We start from the raw sequence: 22,754 nt of genomic DNA, 5'->3' as shown, positions 1-22,754 counted from the left end.
GCCACGGCGGCCAGCCGGCGGACGGTTGGGTTGCGCGAGACGCTGCGGCCGCCCTGCTACCGGGTTCCTGGGAGGGCGTCCTGGAACCAGCGTCCACACCAAGCCCTTGGAAGGCCCAGGCGACGGAGGAGCCCCGTCAGGCAGGGGCCGAGGACGGTGACGGCCCGGGCGGGGAGGAGCGTGTCAGGCAGGGGCAGAGGACGGTGACAGGTGACGGCCCGGGCGGGGAGGAGCGTGTCAGGCAGGGGCAGAGGACGGTGACGGTGACAGGTGACAGGCCGGGCGGGAAGGAGTCAGTCAGGCAGGGGCCGTGGAGGAGACGGGCTGGGTAAGGGTTAGGGTTAGAGTCAGGGCACAAGTCACAATCGCAAAGACCTGGAAGCCACCCGAGTGCCCATCGACCCACGAGTGGGTAAATAAAATGTGGCGCGTGGACACCACGGAGTGCTATTCGGCTATGAGGAGCAGCGGTGAGGGGGCACCTCTCGTGGTTCTCCTGGCCAGAGCTGGAACCCGTTCCAGTAAGCCAAGTATCCCAAGAATGGACACACGAGCACCACGTGCTCGCGCTCACCAGCAAATGGGTACGAACCGATGGACACCTAAGTGGACACAGAGGAATCACCTTCTTCGGGTGGGTGTCGGGCGGGTGGGGGGAGGGGATGGGCGTACACATCCATTAGGAATGGGGTGGGTGCGCACCGACTGGGGGATGGGCGCACTTGAAGCTCTGACCCGAGGGGGGAGGCTGGGAGAGGGCAACGCACCCGACCTTAACATTGGTGCCCCCACAATATGCTGGAGCAACATGAGAGGTAAATGAATAAGAACACGGGGGGGGAGGGGGGCACGGGCAACACATGTCACCTTAAAACTTGGACTCCCATCATCTGCTTGAAAAGAGAGAGAAAAGAAAATGCAATAATAGAGATAAGAGACACTTTTTAAAAATAATGAATCCGGCCGGGCGCTGTGGCTCACGCCTGTAATCCTAGCTCTTGGGAGGCCGAGGCGGGCGGATTGCTCAAGGTCAGGAGTTCAAAACCAGCCTGAGCAAGAGCGAGACCCCGTCTCTACTATAAATAGAAAGAAATTAATTGGCCAACTGATATATATATAAAAAATTAGCGGGGCATGGTGGCGCATGCCTGCAGTCCCAGCTACCCTGGAGGCTGAGGCAGAAGGATCACTCGAGCCCAGGAGTTTGAAGTTGCTGTGAGCTAGGCTGACGCCACGGCACTCAGTCTAGCCTGGGCAACAAACCGAGACTCTGTCTCAAAAAAAAAAAAAAAAAAAAAAAATGAATCCGAAGAGAAAAGTAAAAGGAGGCCTGTGGAGCAGGTCTGGGTGTGACTCCGGATCCCCGAACATCAGGTGCCACCACCAAAGATTCCTACGTGTAGCCCATAGAACCCCAAAAGCAACGGGATGAGTTCTGGTCACATACTCCCTCAAAATGACATCCAGGCCTTCTTCTGGAACTCCCTCCCCTCTCAGACTCTCAAGGTTTCCTCCGGCGTGTCGGCTCCCACAGAGCAGACCTTTGGTCTGAGACCTGACTGTCCAGAAGCCACGCATGCTGCCGCGTGGCGGCGGTGTCACGGCTCGGGACAAGAGGAGGCCCCACGGTGCGGGCTGGGGCGCCAGGCACCGCGGCGGGCGCTGAGGGTGGGGGTCACCCCCACCCCGGGCCGCCCCCGCACTCCCAGAAACGCCACAGAACCAGAGGCAAAAAAAAAAAAAAAAGAAGAAGAAGCCTATGGCACCCGGTATTCCCGGGCGGTCTCCCATCCAAGTTCTAACCAGGCCCGACCCTGCTTAGCTTCCGAGACCAGACGGGATCGGGCGCGTTCGGGGTGGTGTGGTCGTGGACGGCGGAGGGCGCCCCTGCCCCGCTCAAGAAGCCGAGCCTCTCTGCGCTTCCCCGCCGCCTCCTCCCGCCCCAGGCCCCGCGCCGGGCCGGGCCTGTTGAGTTCGCCGGCCGGGTCCCGTGGGCTCCGAGGGACGAGGGACGGGGTGACAGGCGGGGCGGGCAGGGAGCGGCGGGCCGGGGTTGGGGGCTGTCTCTCTATACACACACACTCACACTCACACTCACTCACTCACTCACACTCACACAAGATGCGCCTCCACGGCTGGACCCGCCAAGGTGGAGACCTTCCAGCCCCCCTCCTCTCCTCGCCTGGCCTCCTTCACCTCCCCGCCCCCCACCCCCAGCGCGCCTCCGGGGCCGCTGACTGCGCACGGGCGGGGGCGCTCGCCCTTTGACCCCAGCCAGGGGCCGCCCTCCCCCACAACCCCTTTCAGCTGTGCCCCCCACCCTGTGGCCCGCGGCCGCCTATTCCCCCGGGCCAGGGCTGGGGCACAGCGCACGGGGGAGGGGAGCCAGTGTATGGGGCGTCTCTCTCTCTGGGGATGTGTCCCATGGGTGGGGTGGGGTGGCGTGGTTTGTGGGGCGCTGAAGAAATCAGTCCCCTCCATCTCCTCCCTCTGGAAAACACCCAAGCCCTTGGAGAACTGCCCGCACCGCTACCGTGGGGGCCGGGACCCTCCTCTGTGTCCTCCTGTGGCCCAGTCCAAGGGGCCTGGGCCTGGCCGGGGCTGCATTGGACCCCAACCACCCTGGCGTGTGGACTCGCTAAAAATCGGCGATTAGATATTGGATTCCAGCGTCATTGAGGTCATTTCACTAATGAGTGCACCGCAAAGAGTTTCCTAATCCATCTGTGAGGGTGGCAACCGAAAGAGAATTTTAGAGCTGACAGAATAGGCGAGGAAAGGCATAGGAGATTTCCACACCCAGTAAGGAAGCCTTTTCCGAAATGGAAGAAAGAAAGGAGCAAACAGAGACACCGGTAGCCCCCCGCCCGGATGAGAGTCTGCCCCCGAGAGAAAGTACCCTGACCAGGTTCTCCCGTGGGTGGGTGGCGAGCTAGCGGCATTCAGAAGAGCGAGGCCCGCAGTCTGTGCAGAAGACACCTGCACTCGGGTGTGTGTGGCGGCACAATTCACAAGCAGCTCCAGATGTTAATCCAAGGAGAAGCCAGGGAGTTCCCAACGCCCCAGGTGTCCTCAGCCCACGACTGGCTGCTGTGGGAATGCGAAGCCCGGCTCCTTGTCTCAGAGCGGGGCAACCAGGAGGTGTGATGTCCACCCCGGGGTTCCCAGGAGGATCAGGCTGAAGCTGGGACTTGGCCTGAAAGTGTCCCCTCGCATGGCCACCCCCTTCCCCTTCCTGCTCCTCTACTCCTGGTGCCCCTCCATCCAGGGGCCAGACCTTAAAGAGTCACCCGCAAGAGAATCCTGGTCCCAAAGGAGCCTTCTGGGGGACCCGTGCTGAGAGAGGTTGTGGGCATGGCCCGCTGGGGCTCTGCCCGACCCAGGGCTGAGAGATGCAACCTCCCAGCTCTGGGTCCCTGCAGGAAGTGTTGGCAAGCACAGGGCCAGTCCTCCAAAGGCCCAGGTGCAGGGAGCCCAGGCCAAGCAGCCTGTGGAAGAAGCCACATGCTGTGCCACCCCGGGGAACACGACTGCAGGCCACGGCCCTTCCCACCTCCTCCTCCTCCTCCTCCTCCTCCTCCATCTCCTCCTCCTCCCACCCCGCCCCCGCCCCCGCCCCCACATGGCACAGGGCCCAGAGACACCTCAGACACTTGCTACCCAAAGTGCAAAGGGCATCAGTTGCTCCTCCAAACCCCCCCCAGCCCAGCAGACCGCATTGTCCAGCCAGCCCCCGGGCCTCCCTGGGGTGCCCAGCACAAAAGTGCAGACACCCACCGGACCCTCCATCTCAGTTTTCGGATGTTTTTGCCACTCTAAGGACCCGCAGGCCAGCTGGGCCTTCTGGCAGGACAGAGAGCCCCGGAATCCGACGTGGAGAGCTGGGTGTACGTCCCCATGAGGAGGCGGTCCCCACCTCCGCGGCTATCCCCTTGCGGGGAGCGGCAGCCGCGGGGCCTCAGAGAAGACACCAGGCTGGGCCCCCACGGCACAGCGGGAGCACGTCCCCCGCAGGCCACTTAGCCACGGCGGCCAGCCGGCGGACGGTTGGGTTGCGCGAGACGCTGCGGCCGCCCTGCTACCGGGTTCCTGGGAGGGCGTCCTGGAACCAGCGTCCACACCAAGCCCTTGGAAGGCCCAGGCGACGGAGGAGCCCCGTCAGGCAGGGGCCGAGGACGGTGACGGCCCGGGCGGGGAGGAGCGTGTCAGGCAGGGGCAGAGGACGGTGACAGGTGACGGCCCGGGCGGGGAGGAGCGTGTCAGGCAGGGGCAGAGGACGGTGACGGTGACAGGTGACAGGCCGGGCGGGAAGGAGTCAGTCAGGCAGGGGCCGTGGAGGAGACGGGCTGGGTAAGGGTTAGGGTTAGAGTCAGGGCACAAGTCACAATCGCAAAGACCTGGAAGCCACCCGAGTGCCCATCGACCCACGAGTGGGTAAATAAAATGTGGCGCGTGGACACCACGGAGTGCTATTCGGCTATGAGGAGCAGCGGTGAGGGGGCACCTCTCGTGGTTCTCCTGGCCAGAGCTGGAACCCGTTCCAGTAAGCCAAGTATCCCAAGAATGGACACACGAGCACCACGTGCTCGCGCTCACCAGCAAATGGGTACGAACCGATGGACACCTAAGTGGACACAGAGGAATCACCTTCTTCGGGTGGGTGTCGGGCGGGTGGGGGGAGGGGATGGGCGTACACATCCATTAGGAATGGGGTGGGTGCGCACCGACTGGGGGATGGGCGCACTTGAAGCTCTGACCCGAGGGGGGAGGCTGGGAGAGGGCAACGCACCCGACCTTAACATTGGTGCCCCCACAATATGCTGGAGCAACATGAGAGGTAAATGAATAAGAACACGGGGGGGGAGGGGGGCACGGGCAACACATGTCACCTTAAAACTTGGACTCCCATCATCTGCTTGAAAAGAGAGAGAAAAGAAAATGCAATAATAGAGATAAGAGACACTTTTTAAAAATAATGAATCCGGCCGGGCGCTGTGGCTCACGCCTGTAATCCTAGCTCTTGGGAGGCCGAGGCGGGCGGATTGCTCAAGGTCAGGAGTTCAAAACCAGCCTGAGCAAGAGCGAGACCCCGTCTCTACTATAAATAGAAAGAAATTAATTGGCCAACTGATATATATATAAAAAATTAGCGGGGCATGGTGGCGCATGCCTGCAGTCCCAGCTACCCTGGAGGCTGAGGCAGAAGGATCACTCGAGCCCAGGAGTTTGAAGTTGCTGTGAGCTAGGCTGACGCCACGGCACTCAGTCTAGCCTGGGCAACAAACCGAGACTCTGTCTCAAAAAAAAAAAAAAAAAAAAAAAATGAATCCGAAGAGAAAAGTAAAAGGAGGCCTGTGGAGCAGGTCTGGGTGTGACTCCGGATCCCCGAACATCAGGTGCCACCACCAAAGATTCCTACGTGTAGCCCATAGAACCCCAAAAGCAACGGGATGAGTTCTGGTCACATACTCCCTCAAAATGACATCCAGGCCTTCTTCTGGAACTCCCTCCCCTCTCAGACTCTCAAGGTTTCCTCCGGCGTGTCGGCTCCCACAGAGCAGACCTTTGGTCTGAGACCTGACTGTCCAGAAGCCACGCATGCTGCCGCGTGGCGGCGGTGTCACGGCTCGGGACAAGAGGAGGCCCCACGGTGCGGGCTGGGGCGCCAGGCACCGCGGCGGGCGCTGAGGGTGGGGGTCACCCCCACCCCGGGCCGCCCCCGCACTCCCAGAAACGCCACAGAACCAGAGGCAAAAAAAAAAAAAAAAGAAGAAGAAGCCTATGGCACCCGGTATTCCCGGGCGGTCTCCCATCCAAGTTCTAACCAGGCCCGACCCTGCTTAGCTTCCGAGACCAGACGGGATCGGGCGCGTTCGGGGTGGTGTGGTCGTGGACGGCGGAGTGCGCCCCTGCCCCGCTCAAGAAGCCGAGCCTCTCTGCGCTTCCCCGCCGCCTCCTCCCGCCCCAGGCCCCGCGCCGGGCCGGGCCTGTTGAGTTCGCCGGCCGGGTCCCGTGGGCTCCGAGGGACGGGGTGACAGGCGGGGCGGGCAGGGAGCGGCGGGCCGGGGTTGGGGGCTGTCTCTCTATACACACACACTCACACTCACACTCACTCACTCACTCACACTCACACAAGATGCGCCTCCACGGCTGGACCCGCCAAGGTGGAGACCTTCCAGCCCCCCTCCTCTCCTCGCCTGGCCTCCTTCACCTCCCCGCCCCCCACCCCCAGCGCGCCTCCGGGGCCGCTGACTGCGCACGGGCGGGTGGGCGGGCGGGGCGCTCGCCCTTTGACCCCAGCCAGGGGCCGCCCTCCCCCACAACCCCTTTCAGCTGTGCCCCCCACCCTGTGGCCCGGCGGCCGCCTATTCCCCCGGGCCAGGGCTGGGGCACAGCGCACGGGGGAGGGGAGCCAGTGTATGGGGCGTCTCTCTCTCTCTCTCTCTCTCTCTCTCGGGATGTGTCCCATGGGTGGGGTGGGGTGGCGTGGTTTGTGGGGCGCTGAAGAAATCAGTCCCCTCCATCTCCTCCCTCTGGAAAACACCCAAGCCCTTGGAGAACTGCCCGCACCGCTACCGTGGGGGCCGGGACCCTCCTCTGTGTCCTCCTGTGGCCCAGTCCAAGGGGCCTGGGCCTGGCCGGGGCTGCATTGGACCCCAACCACCCTGGCGTGTGGACTCGCTAAAAATCGGCGATTAGATATTGGATTCCAGCGTCATTGAGGTCATTTCACTAATGAGTGCACCGCAAAGAGTTTCCTAATCCATCTGTGAGGGTGGCAACCGAAAGAGAATTTTAGAGCTGACAGAATAGGCGAGGAAAGGCATAGGAGATTTCCACACCCAGTAAGGAAGCCTTTTCCGAAATGGAAGAAAGAAAGGAGCAAACAGAGACACCGGTAGCCCCCCGCCCGGATGAGAGTCTGCCCCCGAGAGAAAGTACCCTGACCAGGTTCTCCCGTGGGTGGGTGGCGAGCTAGCGGCATTCAGAAGAGCGAGGCCCGCAGTCTGTGCAGAAGACACCTGCACTCGGGTGTGTGTGGCGGCACAATTCACAAGCAGCTCCAGATGTTAATCCAAGGAGAAGCCAGGGAGTTCCCAACGCCCCAGGTGTCCTCAGCCCACGACTGGCTGCTGTGGGAATGCGAAGCCCGGCTCCTTGTCTCAGAGCGGGGCAACCAGGAGGTGTGATGTCCACCCCGGGGTTCCCAGGAGGATCAGGCTGAAGCTGGGACTTGGCCTGAAAGTGTCCCCTCGCATGGCCACCCCCTTCCCCTTCCTGCTCCTCTACTCCTGGTGCCCCTCCATCCAGGGGCCAGACCTTAAAGAGTCACCCGCAAGAGAATCCTGGTCCCAAAGGAGCCTTCTGGGGGACCCGTGCTGAGAGAGGTTGTGGGCATGGCCCGCTGGGGCTCTGCCCGACCCAGGGCTGAGAGATGCAACCTCCCAGCTCTGGGTCCCTGCAGGAAGTGTTGGCAAGCACAGGGCCAGTCCTCCAAAGGCCCAGGTGCAGGGAGCCCAGGCCAAGCAGCCTGTGGAAGAAGCCACATGCTGTGCCACCCCGGGGAACACGACTGCAGGCCACGGCCCTTCCCACCTCCTCCTCCTCCTCCTCCTCCTCCTCCATCTCCTCCTCCTCCCACCCCGCCCCCGCCCCCGCCCCCACATGGCACAGGGCCCAGAGACACCTCAGACACTTGCTACCCAAAGTGCAAAGGGCATCAGTTGCTCCTCCAAACCCCCCCCAGCCCAGCAGACCGCATTGTCCAGCCAGCCCCCGGGCCTCCCTGGGGTGCCCAGCACAAAAGTGCAGACACCCACCGGACCCTCCATCTCAGTTTTCGGATGTTTTTGCCACTCTAAGGACCCGCAGGCCAGCTGGGCCTTCTGGCAGGACAGAGAGCCCCGGAATCCGACGTGGAGAGCTGGGTGTACGTCCCCATGAGGAGGCGGTCCCCACCTCCGCGGCTATCCCCTTGCGGGGAGCGGCAGCCGCGGGGCCTCAGAGAAGACACCAGGCTGGGCCCCCACGGCACAGCGGGAGCACGTCCCCCGCAGGCCACTTAGCCACGGCGGCCAGCCGGCGGACGGTTGGGTTGCGCGAGACGCTGCGGCCGCCCTGCTACCGGGTTCCTGGGAGGGCGTCCTGGAACCAGCGTCCACACCAAGCCCTTGGAAGGCCCAGGCGACGGAGGAGCCCCGTCAGGCAGGGGCCGAGGACGGTGACGGCCCGGGCGGGGAGGAGCGTGTCAGGCAGGGGCAGAGGACGGTGACAGGTGACGGCCCGGGCGGGGAGGAGCGTGTCAGGCAGGGGCAGAGGACGGTGACGGTGACAGGTGACAGGCCGGGCGGGAAGGAGTCAGTCAGGCAGGGGCCGTGGAGGAGACGGGCTGGGTAAGGGTTAGGGTTAGAGTCAGGGCACAAGTCACAATCGCAAAGACCTGGAAGCCACCCGAGTGCCCATCGACCCACGAGTGGGTAAATAAAATGTGGCGCGTGGACACCACGGAGTGCTATTCGGCTATGAGGAGCAGCGGTGAGGGGGCACCTCTCGTGGTTCTCCTGGCCAGAGCTGGAACCCGTTCCAGTAAGCCAAGTATCCCAAGAATGGACACACGAGCACCACGTGCTCGCGCTCACCAGCAAATGGGTACGAACCGATGGACACCTAAGTGGACACAGAGGAATCACCTTCTTCGGGTGGGTGTCGGGCGGGTGGGGGGAGGGGATGGGCGTACACATCCATTAGGAATGGGGTGGGTGCGCACCGACTGGGGGATGGGCGCACTTGAAGCTCTGACCCGAGGGGGGAGGCTGGGAGAGGGCAACGCACCCGACCTTAACATTGGTGCCCCCACAATATGCTGGAGCAACATGAGAGGTAAATGAATAAGAACACGGGGGGGGAGGGGGGCACGGGCAACACATGTCACCTTAAAACTTGGACTCCCATCATCTGCTTGAAAAGAGAGAGAAAAGAAAATGCAATAATAGAGATAAGAGACACTTTTTAAAAATAATGAATCCGGCCGGGCGCTGTGGCTCACGCCTGTAATCCTAGCTCTTGGGAGGCCGAGGCGGGCGGATTGCTCAAGGTCAGGAGTTCAAAACCAGCCTGAGCAAGAGCGAGACCCCGTCTCTACTATAAATAGAAAGAAATTAATTGGCCAACTGATATATATATAAAAAATTAGCGGGGCATGGTGGCGCATGCCTGCAGTCCCAGCTACCCTGGAGGCTGAGGCAGAAGGATCACTCGAGCCCAGGAGTTTGAAGTTGCTGTGAGCTAGGCTGACGCCACGGCACTCAGTCTAGCCTGGGCAACAAACCGAGACTCTGTCTCAAAAAAAAAAAAAAAAAAAAAAATGAATCCGAAGAGAAAAGTAAAAGGAGGCCTGTGGAGCAGGTCTGGGTGTGACTCCGGATCCCCGAACATCAGGTGCCACCACCAAAGATTCCTACGTGTAGCCCATAGAACCCCAAAAGCAACGGGATGAGTTCTGGTCACATACTCCCTCAAAATGACATCCAGGCCTTCTTCTGGAACTCCCTCCCCTCTCAGACTCTCAAGGTTTCCTCCGGCGTGTCGGCTCCCACAGAGCAGACCTTTGGTCTGAGACCTGACTGTCCAGAAGCCACGCATGCTGCCGCGTGGCGGCGGTGTCACGGCTCGGGACAAGAGGAGGCCCCACGGTGCGGGCTGGGGCGCCAGGCACCGCGGCGGGCGCTGAGGGTGGGGGTCACCCCCACCCCGGGCCGCCCCCGCACTCCCAGAAACGCCACAGAACCAGAGGCAAAAAAAAAAAAAAAAGAAGAAGAAGCCTATGGCACCCGGTATTCCCGGGCGGTCTCCCATCCAAGTTCTAACCAGGCCCGACCCTGCTTAGCTTCCGAGACCAGACGGGATCGGGCGCGTTCGGGGTGGTGTGGTCGTGGACGGCGGAGGGCGCCCCTGCCCCGCTCAAGAAGCCGAGCCTCTCTGCGCTTCCCCGCCGCCTCCTCCCGCCCCAGGCCCCGCGCCGGGCCGGGCCTGTTGAGTTCGCCGGCCGGGTCCCGTGGGCTCCGAGGGACGGGGTGACAGGCGGGGCGGGCAGGGAGCGGCGGGCCGGGGTTGGGGGCTGTCTCTCTATACACACACACTCACACTCACACTCACTCACTCACTCACACTCACACAAGATGCGCCTCCACGGCTGGACCCGCCAAGGTGGAGACCTTCCAGCCCCCCTCCTCTCCTCGCCTGGCCTCCTTCACCTCCCCGCCCCCCACCCCCAGCGCGCCTCCGGGGCCGCTGACTGCGCACGGGCGGGTGGGCGGGCGGGGCGCTCGCCCTTTGACCCCAGCCAGGGGCCGCCCTCCCCCACAACCCCTTTCAGCTGTGCCCCCCACCCTGTGGCCCGGCGGCCGCCTATTCCCCCGGGCCAGGGCTGGGGCACAGCGCACGGGGGAGGGGAGCCAGTGTATGGGGCGTCTCTCTCTCTCTCTCTCTCTCTCTCTCTCGGGATGTGTCCCATGGGTGGGGTGGGGTGGCGTGGTTTGTGGGACGCTGAAGAAATCAGTCCCCTCCATCTCCTCCCTCTGGAAAACACCCAAGCCCTTGGAGAACTGCCCGCACCGCTACCGTGGGGGCCGGGACCCTCCTCTGTGTCCTCCTGTGGCCCAGTCCAAGGGGCCTGGGCCTGGCCGGGGCTGCATTGGACCCCAACCACCCTGGCGTGTGGACTCGCTAAAAATCGGCGATTAGATATTGGATTCCAGCGTCATTGAGGTCATTTCACTAATGAGTGCACCGCAAAGAGTTTCCTAATCCATCTGTGAGGGTGGCAACCGAAAGAGAATTTTAGAGCTGACAGAATAGGCGAGGAAAGGCATAGGAGATTTCCACACCCAGTAAGGAAGCCTTTTCCGAAATGGAAGAAAGAAAGGAGCAAACAGAGACACCGGTAGCCCCCCGCCCGGATGAGAGTCTGCCCCCGAGAGAAAGTACCCTGACCAGGTTCTCCCGTGGGTGGGTGGCGAGCTAGCGGCATTCAGAAGAGCGAGGCCCGCAGTCTGTGCAGAAGACACCTGCACTCGGGTGTGTGTGGCGGCACAATTCACAAGCAGCTCCAGATGTTAATCCAAGGAGAAGCCAGGGAGTTCCCAACGCCCCAGGTGTCCTCAGCCCACGACTGGCTGCTGTGGGAATGCGAAGCCCGGCTCCTTGTCTCAGAGCGGGGCAACCAGGAGGTGTGATGTCCACCCCGGGGTTCCCAGGAGGATCAGGCTGAAGCTGGGACTTGGCCTGAAAGTGTCCCCTCGCATGGCCACCCCCTTCCCCTTCCTGCTCCTCTACTCCTGGTGCCCCTCCATCCAGGGGCCAGACCTTAAAGAGTCACCCGCAAGAGAATCCTGGTCCCAAAGGAGCCTTCTGGGGGACCCGTGCTGAGAGAGGTTGTGGGCATGGCCCGCTGGGGCTCTGCCCGACCCAGGGCTGAGAGATGCAACCTCCCAGCTCTGGGTCCCTGCAGGAAGTGTTGGCAAGCACAGGGCCAGTCCTCCAAAGGCCCAGGTGCAGGGAGCCCAGGCCAAGCAGCCTGTGGAAGAAGCCACATGCTGTGCCACCCCGGGGAACACGACTGCAGGCCACGGCCCTTCCCACCTCCTCCTCCTCCTCCTCCTCCTCCTCCATCTCCTCCTCCTCCCACCCCGCCCCCGCCCCCGCCCCCACATGGCACAGGGCCCAGAGACACCTCAGACACTTGCTACCCAAAGTGCAAAGGGCATCAGTTGCTCCTCCAAACCCCCCCCAGCCCAGCAGACCGCATTGTCCAGCCAGCCCCCGGGCCTCCCTGGGGTGCCCAGCACAAAAGTGCAGACACCCACCGGACCCTCCATCTCAGTTTTCGGATGTTTTTGCCACTCTAAGGACCCGCAGGCCAGCTGGGCCTTCTGGCAGGACAGAGAGCCCCGGAATCCGACGTGGAGAGCTGGGTGTACGTCCCCATGAGGAGGCGGTCCCCACCTCCGCGGCTATCCCCTTGCGGGGAGCGGCAGCCGCGGGGCCTCAGAGAAGACACCAGGCTGGGCCCCCACGGCACAGCGGGAGCACGTCCCCCGCAGGCCACTTAGCCACGGCGGCCAGCCGGCGGACGGTTGGGTTGCGCGAGACGCTGCGGCCGCCCTGCTACCGGGTTCCTGGGAGGGCGTCCTGGAACCAGCGTCCACACCAAGCCCTTGGAAGGCCCAGGCGACGGAGGAGCCCCGTCAGGCAGGGGCCGAGGACGGTGACGGCCCGGGCGGGGAGGAGCGTGTCAGGCAGGGGCAGAGGACGGTGACAGGTGACGGCCCGGGCGGGGAGGAGCGTGTCAGGCAGGGGCAGAGGACGGTGACGGTGACAGGTGACAGGCCGGGCGGGAAGGAGTCAGTCAGGCAGGGGCCGTGGAGGAGACGGGCTGGGTAAGGGTTAGGGTTAGAGTCAGGGCACAAGTCACAATCGCAAAGACCTGGAAGCCACCCGAGTGCCCATCGACCCACGAGTGGGTAAATAAAATGTGGCGCGTGGACACCACGGAGTGCTATTCGGCTATGAGGAGCAGCGGTGAGGGGGCACCTCTCGTGGTTCTCCTGGCCAGAGCTGGAACCCGTTCCAGTAAGCCAAGTATCCCAAGAATGGACACACGAGCACCACGTGCTCGCGCTCACCAGCAAATGGGTACGAACCGATGGACACCTAAGTGGACACAGAGGAATCACCTTCTTCGGGTGGGTGTCGGGCGGGTGGGGGGAGGGGATGGGCGTACACATCCATTAGGAATGGGGTGGGTGCGCACCGACTGGGGGATGGGCGCACTTGAAGCTCTGACCCGAGGGGGGAGGCTGGGAGAGGGCAACGCACCCGACCTTAACATTGGTGCCCCCACAATATGCTGGAGCAACATGAGAGGTAAATGAATAAGAACACGGGGGGGGAGGGGGGCACGGGCAACACATGTCACCTTAAAACTTGGACTCCCATCATCTGCTTGAAAAGAGAGAGAAAAGAAAATGCAATAATAGAGATAAGAGACACTTTTTAAAAATAATGAATCCGGCCGGGCGCTGTGGCTCACGCCTGTAATCCTAGCTCTTGGGAGGCCGAGGCGGGCGGATTGCTCAAGGTCAGGAGTTCAAAACCAGCCTGAGCAAGAGCGAGACCCCGTCTCTACTATAAATAGAAAGAAATTAATTGGCCAACTGATATATATATAAAAAATTAGCGGGGCATGGTGGCGCATGCCTGCAGTCCCAGCTACCCTGGAGGCTGAGGCAGAAGGATCACTCGAGCCCAGGAGTTTGAAGTTGCTGTGAGCTAGGCTGACGCCACGGCACTCAGTCTAGCCTGGGCAACAAACCGAGACTCTGTCTCAAAAAAAAAAAAAAAAAAAAAAAATGAATCCGAAGAGAAAAGTAAAAGGAGGCCTGTGGAGCAGGTCTGGGTGTGACTCCGGATCCCCGAACATCAGGTGCCACCACCAAAGATTCCTACGTGTAGCCCATAGAACCCCAAAAGCAACGGGATGAGTTCTGGTCACATACTCCCTCAAAATGACATCCAGGCCTTCTTCTGGAACTCCCTCCCCTCTCAGACTCTCAAGGTTTCCTCCGGCGTGTCGGCTCCCACAGAGCAGACCTTTGGTCTGAGACCTGACTGTCCAGAAGCCACGCATGCTGCCGCGTGGCGGCGGTGTCACGGCTCGGGACAAGAGGAGGCCCCACGGTGCGGGCTGGGGCGCCAGGCACCGCGGCGGGCGCTGAGGGTGGGGGTCACCCCCACCCCGGGCCGCCCCCGCACTCCCAGAAACGCCACAGAACCAGAGGCAAAAAAAAAAAAAAAAGAAGAAGAAGCCTATGGCACCCGGTATTCCCGGGCGGTCTCCCATCCAAGTTCTAACCAGGCCCGACCCTGCTTAGCTTCCGAGACCAGACGGGATCGGGCGCGTTCGGGGTGGTGTGGTCGTGGACGGCGGAGGGCGCCCCTGCCCCGCTCAAGAAGCCGAGCCTCTCTGCGCTTCCCCGCCGCCTCCTCCCGCCCCAGGCCCCGCGCCGGGCCGGGCCTGTTGAGTTCGCCGGCCGGGTCCCGTGGGCTCCGAGGGACGGGGTGACAGGCGGGGCGGGCAGGGAGCGGCGGGCCGGGGTTGGGGGCTGTCTCTCTATACACACACACTCACACTCACACTCACTCACTCACTCACACTCACACAAGATGCGCCTCCACGGCTGGACCCGCCAAGGTGGAGACCTTCCAGCCCCCCTCCTCTCCTCGCCTGGCCTCCTTCACCTCCCCGCCCCCCACCCCCAGCGCGCCTCCGGGGCCGCTGACTGCGCACGGGCGGGTGGGCGGGCGGGGCGCTCGCCCTTTGACCCCAGCCAGGGGCCGCCCTCCCCCACAACCCCTTTCAGCTGTGCCCCCCACCCTGTGGCCCGGCGGCCGCCTATTCCCCCGGGCCAGGGCTGGGGCACAGCGCACGGGGGAGGGGAGCCAGTGTATGGGGCGTCTCTCTCTCTCTCTCTCTCGGGATGTGTCCCATGGGTGGGGTGGGGTGGCGTGGTTTGTGGGGCGCTGAAGAAATCAGTCCCCTCCATCTCCTCCCTCTGGAAAACACCCAAGCCCTTGGAGAACTGCCCGCACCGCTACCGTGGGGGCCGGGACCCTCCTCTGTGTCCTCCTGTGGCCCAGTCCAAGGGGCCTGGGCCTGGCCGGGGCTGCATTGGACCCCAACCACCCTGGCGTGTGGACTCGCTAAAAATCGGCGATTAGATATTGGATTCCAGCGTCATTGAGGTCATTTCACTAATGAGTGCACCGCAAAGAGTTTCCTAATCCATCTGTGAGGGTGGCAACCGAAAGAGAATTTTAGAGCTGACAGAATAGGCGAGGAAAGGCATAGGAGATTTCCACACCCAGTAAGGAAGCCTTTCCCGAAATGGAAGAAAGAAAGGAGCAAACAGAGACACCGGTAGCCCCCCGCCCGGATGAGAGTCTGCCCCCGAGAGAAAGTACCCTGACCAGGTTCTCCCGTGGGTGGGTGGCGAGCTAGCGGCATTCAGAAGAGCGAGGCCCGCAGTCTGTGCAGAAGACACCTGCACTCGGGTGTGTGTGGCGGCACAATTCACAAGCAGCTCCAGATGTTAATCCAAGGAGAAGCCAGGGAGTTCCCAACGCCCCAGGTGTCCTCAGCCCACGACTGGCTGCTGTGGGAATGCGAAGCCCGGCTCCTTGTCTCAGAGCGGGGCAACCAGGAGGTGTGATGTCCACCCCGGGGTTCCCAGGAGGATCAGGCTGAAGCTGGGACTTGGCCTGAAAGTGTCCCCTCGCATGGCCACCCCCTTCCCCTTCCTGCTCCTCTACTCCTGGTGCCCCTCCATCCAGGGGCCAGACCTTAAAGAGTCACCCGCAAGAGAATCCTGGTCCCAAAGGAGCCTTCTGGGGGACCCGTGCTGAGAGAGGTTGTGGGCATGGCCCGCTGGGGCTCTGCCCGACCCAGGGCTGAGAGATGCAACCTCCCAGCTCTGGGTCCCTGCAGGAAGTGTTGGCAAGCACAGGGCCAGTCCTCCAAAGGCCCAGGTGCAGGGAGCCCAGGCCAAGCAGCCTGTGGAAGAAGCCACATGCTGTGCCACCCCGGGGAACACGACTGCAGGCCATGGCCCTTCCCACCTCCTCCTCCTCCTCCTCCTCCTCCTCCTCCTCCTCCCACCCCGCCCCCGCCCCCGCCCCCACATGGCACAGGGCCCAGAGACACCTCAGACACTTGCTACCCAAAGTGCAAAGGGCATCAGTTGCTCCTCCAAACCCCCCCCAGCCCAGCAGACCGCATTGTCCAGCCAGCCCCCGGGCCTCCCTGGGGTGCCCAGCACAAAAGTGCAGACACCCACCGGACCCTCCATCTCAGTTTTCGGATGTTTTTGCCACTCTAAGGACCCGCAGGCCAGCTGGGCCTTCTGGCAGGACAGAGAGCCCCGGAATCCGACGTGGAGAGCTGGGTGTACGTCCCCATGAGGAGGCGGTCCCCACCTCCGCGGCTATCCCCTTGCGGGGAGCGGCAGCCGCGGGGCCTCAGAGAAGACACCAGGCTGGGCCCCCACGGCACAGCGGGAGCACGTCCCCCGCAGGCCACTTAGCCACGGCGGCCAGCCGGCGGACGGTTGGGTTGCGCGAGACGCTGCGGCCGCCCTGCTACCGGGTTCCTGGGAGGGCGTCCTGGAACCAGCGTCCACACCAAGCCCTTGGAAGGCCCAGGCGACGGAGGAGCCCCGTCAGGCAGGGGCCGAGGACGGTGACGGCCCGGGCGGGGAGGAGCGTGTCAGGCAGGGGCAGAGGACGGTGACAGGTGACGGCCCGGGCGGGGAGGAGCGTGTCAGGCAGGGGCAGAGGACGGTGACAGGTGACAGGCCGGGCGGGAAGGAGTCAGTCAGGCAGGGGCCGTGGAGGAGATGGGCTGGGTAAGGGTTAGGGTTAGAGTCAGGGCACAAGTCACAATCGCAAAGACCTGGAAGCCACCCGAGTGCCCATCGACCCACGAGTGGGTAAATAAAATGTGGCGCGTGGACACCACGGAGTGCTATTCGGCTATGAGGAGCAGCGGTGAGGGGGCACCTCTCGTGGTTCTCCTGGCCAGAGCTGGAACCCGTTCCAGTAAGCCAAGTATCCCAAGAATGGACACACGAGCACCACGTGCTCGCGCTCACCAGCAAATGGGTACGAACCGATGGACACCTAAGTGGACACAGAGCAATCACCTTCTTCGGGTGGGTGTCGGGCGGGTGGGGGGAGGGGATGGGCATACACATCCATGAGGAATGGGGTGGGTGCGCACCGACTGGGGGATGGGCGCACTTGAAGCTCTGACCCGAGGGGGGAGGCTGGGAGAGGGCAACGCACCCGACCTTAACATTGGTGCCCCCACAATATGCTGGAGCAACATGAGAGGTAAATGAATAAGAACACGGGGGGGGAGGGGGGCACGGGCAACACATGTCACCTTAAAACTTGGACTCCCATCATCTGCTTGAAAAGAGAGAGAAAAGAAAATGCAATAATAGAGATAAGAGACACTTTTTAAAAATAATGAATCCGGCCGGGCGCTGTGGCTCACGCCTGTAATCCTAGCTCTTGGGAGGCCGAGGCGGGCGGATTGCTCAAGGTCAGGAGTTCAAAACCAGCCTGAGCAAGAGCGAGACCCCGTCTCTACTATAAATAGAAAGAAATTAATTGGCCAACTGATATATATATAAAAAATTAGCGGGGCATGGTGGCGCATGCCTGCAGTCCCAGCTACCCTGGAGGCTGAGGCAGAAGGATCACTCGAGCCCAGGAGTTTGAAGTTGCTGTGAGCTAGGCTGACGCCACGGCACTCAGTCTAGCCTGGGCAACAAACCGAGACTCTGTCTCAAAAAAAAAAAAAAAAAAATGAATCCGTAGAGAAAAGTAAAAGGAGGCCTGTGGAGCAGGTCTGGGTGTGACTCCGGATCCCCGAACATCAGGTGCCACCACCAAAGATTCCTACGTGTAGCCCATAGAACCCCAACAGCAACGGGACGAGTTCTGGTCACATACTCCCTCAAAATGACATCCAGGCCTTCTTCTGGAACTCCCTCCCCTCTCAGACTCTCAAGGTTTCCTCCGGCGTGTCGGCTCCCACAGAGCAGACCTTTGGTCTGAGACCTGACTGTCCAGAAGCCACGCATGCTGCCGCGTGGCGGCGGTGTCACGGCTCGGGACAAGAGGAGGCCCCACGGTGCGGGCTGGGGCGCCAGGCACCGCGGCGGGCGCTGAGGGTGGGGGTGACCCCCACCCCGGGCCGCCCCCGCACTCCCAGAAACGCCACAGAACCAGAGGCAAAAAAAAAAAAAAAGAAGAAGAAGCCTATGGCACCCGGTATTCCCGGGCGGTCTCCCATCCAAGTTCTAACCAGGCCCGACCCTGCTTAGCTTCCGAGACCAGACGGGATCGGGCGCGTTCGGGGTGGTGTGGTCGTGGACGGCGGAGGGCGCCCCTGCCCCGCTCAAGAAGCCGAGCCTCTCTGCGCGCTTCCCCGCCGCCTCCTCCCGCCACAGGCCCCGCGCCGGGCCGGGCCTGTTGAGTTCGCCGGCCGGGTCCCGTGGGCTCCGAGGGACGGGGTGACAGGCGGGGCGGGCAGGGAGCGGCGGGCCGGGGTTGGGGGCTGTCTCTCTATACACACACACTCACACTCACACTCACTCACTCACTCACACTCACACAAGATGCGCCTCCACGGCTGGACCCGCCAAGGTGGAGACCTTCCAGCCCCCCTCCTCTCCTCGCCTGGCCTCCTTCACCTCCCCGCCCCCCACCCCCAGCGCGCCTCCGGGGCCGCTGACTGCGCACGGGCGGGTGGGCGGGCGGGGCGCTCGCCCTTTGACCCCAGCCAGGGGCCGCCCTCCCCCACAACCCCTTTCAGCTGTGCCCCCCACCCTGTGGCCCGGCGGCCGCCTATTCCCCCGGGCCAGGGCTGGGGCACAGCGCACGGGGGAGGGGAGCCAGTGTATGGGGCGTCTCTCTCTCTCTCTCTCTCTCTCGGGATGTGTCCCATGGGTGGGGTGGGGTGGCGTGGTTTGTGGGGCGCTGAAGAAATCAGTCCCCTCCATCTCCTCCCTCTGGAAAACACCCAAGCCCTTGGAGAACTGCCCGCACCGCTACCGTGGGGGCCGGGACCCTCCTCTGTGTCCTCCTGTGGCCCAGTCCAAGGGGCCTGGGCCTGGCCGGGGCTGCATTGGACCCCAACCACCCTGGCGTGTGGACTCGCTAAAAATCGGCGATTAGATATTGGATTCCAGCGTCATTGAGGTCATTTCACTAATGAGTGCACCGCAAAGAGTTTCCTAATCCATCTGTGAGGGTGGCAACCGAAAGAGAATTTTAGAGCTGACAGAATAGGCGAGGAAAGGCATAGGAGATTTCCACACCCAGTAAGGAAGCCTTTCCCGAAATGGAAGAAAGAAAGGAGCAAACAGAGACACCGGTAGCCCCCCGCCCGGATGAGAGTCTGCCCCTGAGAGAAAGCACCCTGACCAGGTTCTCCCGTGGGTGGGTGGCGAGCTAGCGGCATTCAGAAGAGCGAGGCCCGCAGTCTGTGCAGAAGACACCTGCACTCGGGTGTGTGTGGCGGCACAATTCACAAGCAGCTCCAGATGTTAATCCAAGGAGAAGCCAGGGAGTTCCCAACGCCCCAGGTGTCCTCAGCCCACGACTGGCTGCTGTGGGAATGCGAAGCCCGGCTCCTTGTCTCAGAGCGGGGCAACCAGGAGGTGTGATGTCCACCCCGGGGTTCCCAGGAGGATCAGGCTGAAGCTGGGACTTGGCCTGAAAGTGTCCCCTCGCATGGCCACCCCCTTCCCCTTCCTGCTCCTCTACTCCTGGTGCCCCTCCATCCAGGGGCCAGACCTTAAAGAGTCACCCGCAAGAGAATCCTGGTCCCAAAGGAGCCTTCTGGGGGACCCGTGCTGAGAGAGGTTGTGGGCATGGCCCGCTGGGGCTCTGCCCGACCCAGGGCTGAGAGATGCAACCTCCCAGCTCTGGGTCCCTGCAGGAAGTGTTGGCAAGCACAGGGCCAGTCCTCCAAAGGCCCAGGTGCAGGGAGCCCAGGCCAAGCAGCCTGTGGAAGAAGCCACATGCTGTGCCACCCCGGGGAACACGACTGCAGGCCACGGCCCTTCCCACCTCCTCCTCCTCCTCCTCCTCCTCCTCCATCTCCTCCTCCTCCCACCCCGCCCCCGCCCCCGCCCCCACATGGCACAGGGCCCAGAGACACCTCAGACACTTGCTACCCAAAGTGCAAAGGGCATCAGTTGCTCCTCCAAACCCCCCCCAGCCCAGCAGACCGCATTGTCCAGCCAGCCCCCGGGCCTCCCTGGGGTGCCCAGCACAAAAGTGCAGACACCCACCGGACCCTCCATCTCAGTTTTCGGATGTTTTTGCCACTCTAAGGACCCGCAGGCCAGCTGGGCCTTCTGGCAGGACAGAGAGCCCCGGAATCCGACGTGGAGAGCTGGGTGTACGTCCCCATGAGGAGGCGGTCCCCACCTCCGCGGCTATCCCCTTGCGGGGAGCGGCAGCCGCGGGGCCTCAGAGAAGACACCAGGCTGGGCCCCCACGGCACAGCGGGAGCACGTCCCCCGCAGGCCACTTAGCCACGGCGGCCAGCCGGCGGACGGTTGGGTTGCGCGAGACGCTGCGGCCGCCCTGCTACCGGGTTCCTGGGAGGGCGTCCTGGAACCAGCGTCCACACCAAGCCCTTGGAAGGCCCAGGCGACGGAGGAGCCCCGTCAGGCAGGGGCCGAGGACGGTGACGGCCCGGGCGGGGAGGAGCGTGTCAGGCAGGGGCAGAGGACGGTGACAGGTGACGGCCCGGGCGGGGAGGAGCGTGTCAGGCAGGGGCAGAGGACGGTGACGGTGACAGGTGACAGGCCGGGCGGGAAGGAGTCAGTCAGGCAGGGGCCGTGGAGGAGACGGGCTGGGTAAGGGTTAGGGTTAGAGTCAGGGCACAAGTCACAATCGCAAAGACCTGGAAGCCACCCGAGTGCCCATCGACCCACGAGTGGGTAAATAAAATGTGGCGCGTGGACACCACGGAGTGCTATTCGGCTATGAGGAGCAGCGGTGAGGGGGCACCTCTCGTGGTTCTCCTGGCCAGAGCTGGAACCCGTTCCAGTAAGCCAAGTATCCCAAGAATGGACACACGAGCACCACGTGCTCGCGCTCACCAGCAAATGGGTACGAACCGATGGACACCTAAGTGGACACAGAGGAATCACCTTCTTCGGGTGGGTGTCGGGCGGGTGGGGGGAGGGGATGGGCATACACATCCATTAGGAATGGGGTGGGTGCGCACCGACTGGGGGATGGGCGCACTTGAAGCTCTGACCCGAGGGGGGAGGCTGGGAGAGGGCAACGCACCCGACCTTAACATTGGTGCCCCCACAATATGCTGGAGCAACATGAGAGGTAAATGAATAAGAACACGGGGGGGGAGGGGGGCACGGGCAACACATGTCACCTTAAAACTTGGACTCCCATCATCTGCTTGAAAAGAGAGAGAAAAGAAAATGCAATAATAGAGATAAGAGACACTTTTTAAAAATAATGAATCCGGCCGGGCGCTGTGGCTCACGCCTGTAATCCTAGCTCTTGGGAGGCCGAGGCGGGCGGATTGCTCAAGGTCAGGAGTTCAAAACCAGCCTGAGCAAGAGCGAGACCCCGTCTCTACTATAAATAGAAAGAAATTAATTGGCCAACTGATATATATATAAAAAATTAGCGGGGCATGGTGGCGCATGCCTGCAGTCCCAGCTACCCTGGAGGCTGAGGCAGAAGGATCACTCGAGCCCAGGAGTTTGAAGTTGCTGTGAGCTAGGCTGACGCCACGGCACTCAGTCTAGCCTGGGCAACAAACCGAGACTCTGTCTCAAAAAAAAAAAAAAAAAAAAATGAATCCGAAGAGAAAAGTAAAAGGAGGCCTGTGGAGCAGGTCTGGGTGTGACTCCGGATCCCCGAACATCAGGTGCCACCACCAAAGATTCCTACGTGTAGCCCATAGAACCCCAAAAGCAACGGGATGAGTTCTGGTCACATACTCCCTCAAAATGACATCCAGGCCTTCTTCTGGAACTCCCTCCCCTCTCAGACTCTCAAGGTTTCCTCCGGCGTGTCGGCTCCCACAGAGCAGACCTTTGGTCTGAGACCTGACTGTCCAGAAGCCACGCATGCTGCCGCGTGGCGGCGGTGTCACGGCTCGGGACAAGAGGAGGCCCCACGGTGCGGGCTGGGGCGCCAGGCACCGCGGCGGGCGCTGAGGGTGGGGGTCACCCCCACCCCGGGCCGCCCCCGCACTCCCAGAAACGCCACAGAACCAGAGGCAAAAAAAAAAAAAAAAGAAGAAGAAGCCTATGGCACCCGGTATTCCCGGGCGGTCTCCCATCCAAGTTCTAACCAGGCCCGACCCTGCTTAGCTTCCGAGACCAGACGGGATCGGGCGCGTTCGGGGTGGTGTGGTCGTGGACGGCGGAGGGCGCCCCTGCCCCGCTCAAGAAGCCGAGCCTCTCTGCGCGCTTCCCCGCCGCCTCCTCCCGCCACAGGCCCCGCGCCGGGCCGGGCCTGTTGAGTTCGCCGGCCGGGTCCCGTGGGCTCCGAGGGACGGGGTGACAGGCGGGGCGGGCAGGGAGCGGCGGGCCGGGGTTGGGGGCTGTCTCTCTATACACACACACTCACACTCACACTCACTCACTCACTCACACTCACACAAGATGCGCCTCCACGGCTGGACCCGCCAAGGTGGAGACCTTCCAGCCCCCCTCCTCTCCTCGCCTGGCCTCCTTCACCTCCCCGCCCCCCACCCCCAGCGCGCCTCCGGGGCCGCTGACTGGGCACGGGCGGGGGCGCTCGCCCTTTGACCCCAGCCAGGGGCCGCCCTCCCCCACAACCCCTTTCAGCTGTGCCCCCCACCCTGTGGCCCGCGGCCGCCTATTCCCCCGGGCCAGGGCTGGGGCACAGCGCACGGGGGAGGGGAGCCAGTGTATGGGGCGTCTCTCTCTCTGGGGATGTGTCCCATGGGTGGGGTGGGGTGGCGTGGTTTGTGGGGCGCTGAAGAAATCAGTCCCCTCCATCTCCTCCCTCTGGAAAACACCCAAGCCCTTGGAGAACTGCCCGCACCGCTACCGTGGGGGCCGGGACCCTCCTCTGTGTCCTCCTGTGGCCCAGTCCAAGGGGCCTGGGCCTGG

The 22,754-nt window shown here is 62.6% G+C and overlaps 6 pseudogenes; all 6 read right to left on the bottom strand.

Annotated features, from left to right (window-relative positions):
* Nucleotides 1-1,754: 1,754 nt before the first annotated feature.
* Nucleotides 1,755-1,873, bottom strand: LOC142871083 (uncharacterized; annotated as a pseudogene).
* A 3,903-nt stretch (nucleotides 1,874-5,776) lies between these two features.
* LOC142871082 (uncharacterized) lies at nucleotides 5,777-5,895 on the bottom strand (annotated as a pseudogene).
* Nucleotides 5,896-9,818: 3,923 nt separating this feature from the next.
* On the bottom strand, nucleotides 9,819-9,937 carry LOC142871080 (uncharacterized; annotated as a pseudogene).
* A 3,926-nt stretch (nucleotides 9,938-13,863) lies between these two features.
* LOC142871079 (uncharacterized) lies at nucleotides 13,864-13,982 on the bottom strand (annotated as a pseudogene).
* Nucleotides 13,983-17,880: 3,898 nt separating this feature from the next.
* Nucleotides 17,881-17,999, bottom strand: LOC142871078 (uncharacterized; annotated as a pseudogene).
* A 3,919-nt stretch (nucleotides 18,000-21,918) lies between these two features.
* On the bottom strand, nucleotides 21,919-22,037 carry LOC142871077 (uncharacterized; annotated as a pseudogene).
* Nucleotides 22,038-22,754: the final 717 nt, after the last annotated feature.

Source organism: Microcebus murinus, chromosome 5, assembly GCF_040939455.1.
Source record: "Microcebus murinus isolate Inina chromosome 5, M.murinus_Inina_mat1.0, whole genome shotgun sequence".
In the NCBI taxonomy this organism is placed as follows: Eukaryota; Metazoa; Chordata; class Mammalia; order Primates; family Cheirogaleidae; genus Microcebus; species Microcebus murinus.
The sequence above is the reverse complement of the archived record's forward strand: the minus strand, read 5'-3'. Positions and strand labels throughout refer to the sequence as shown.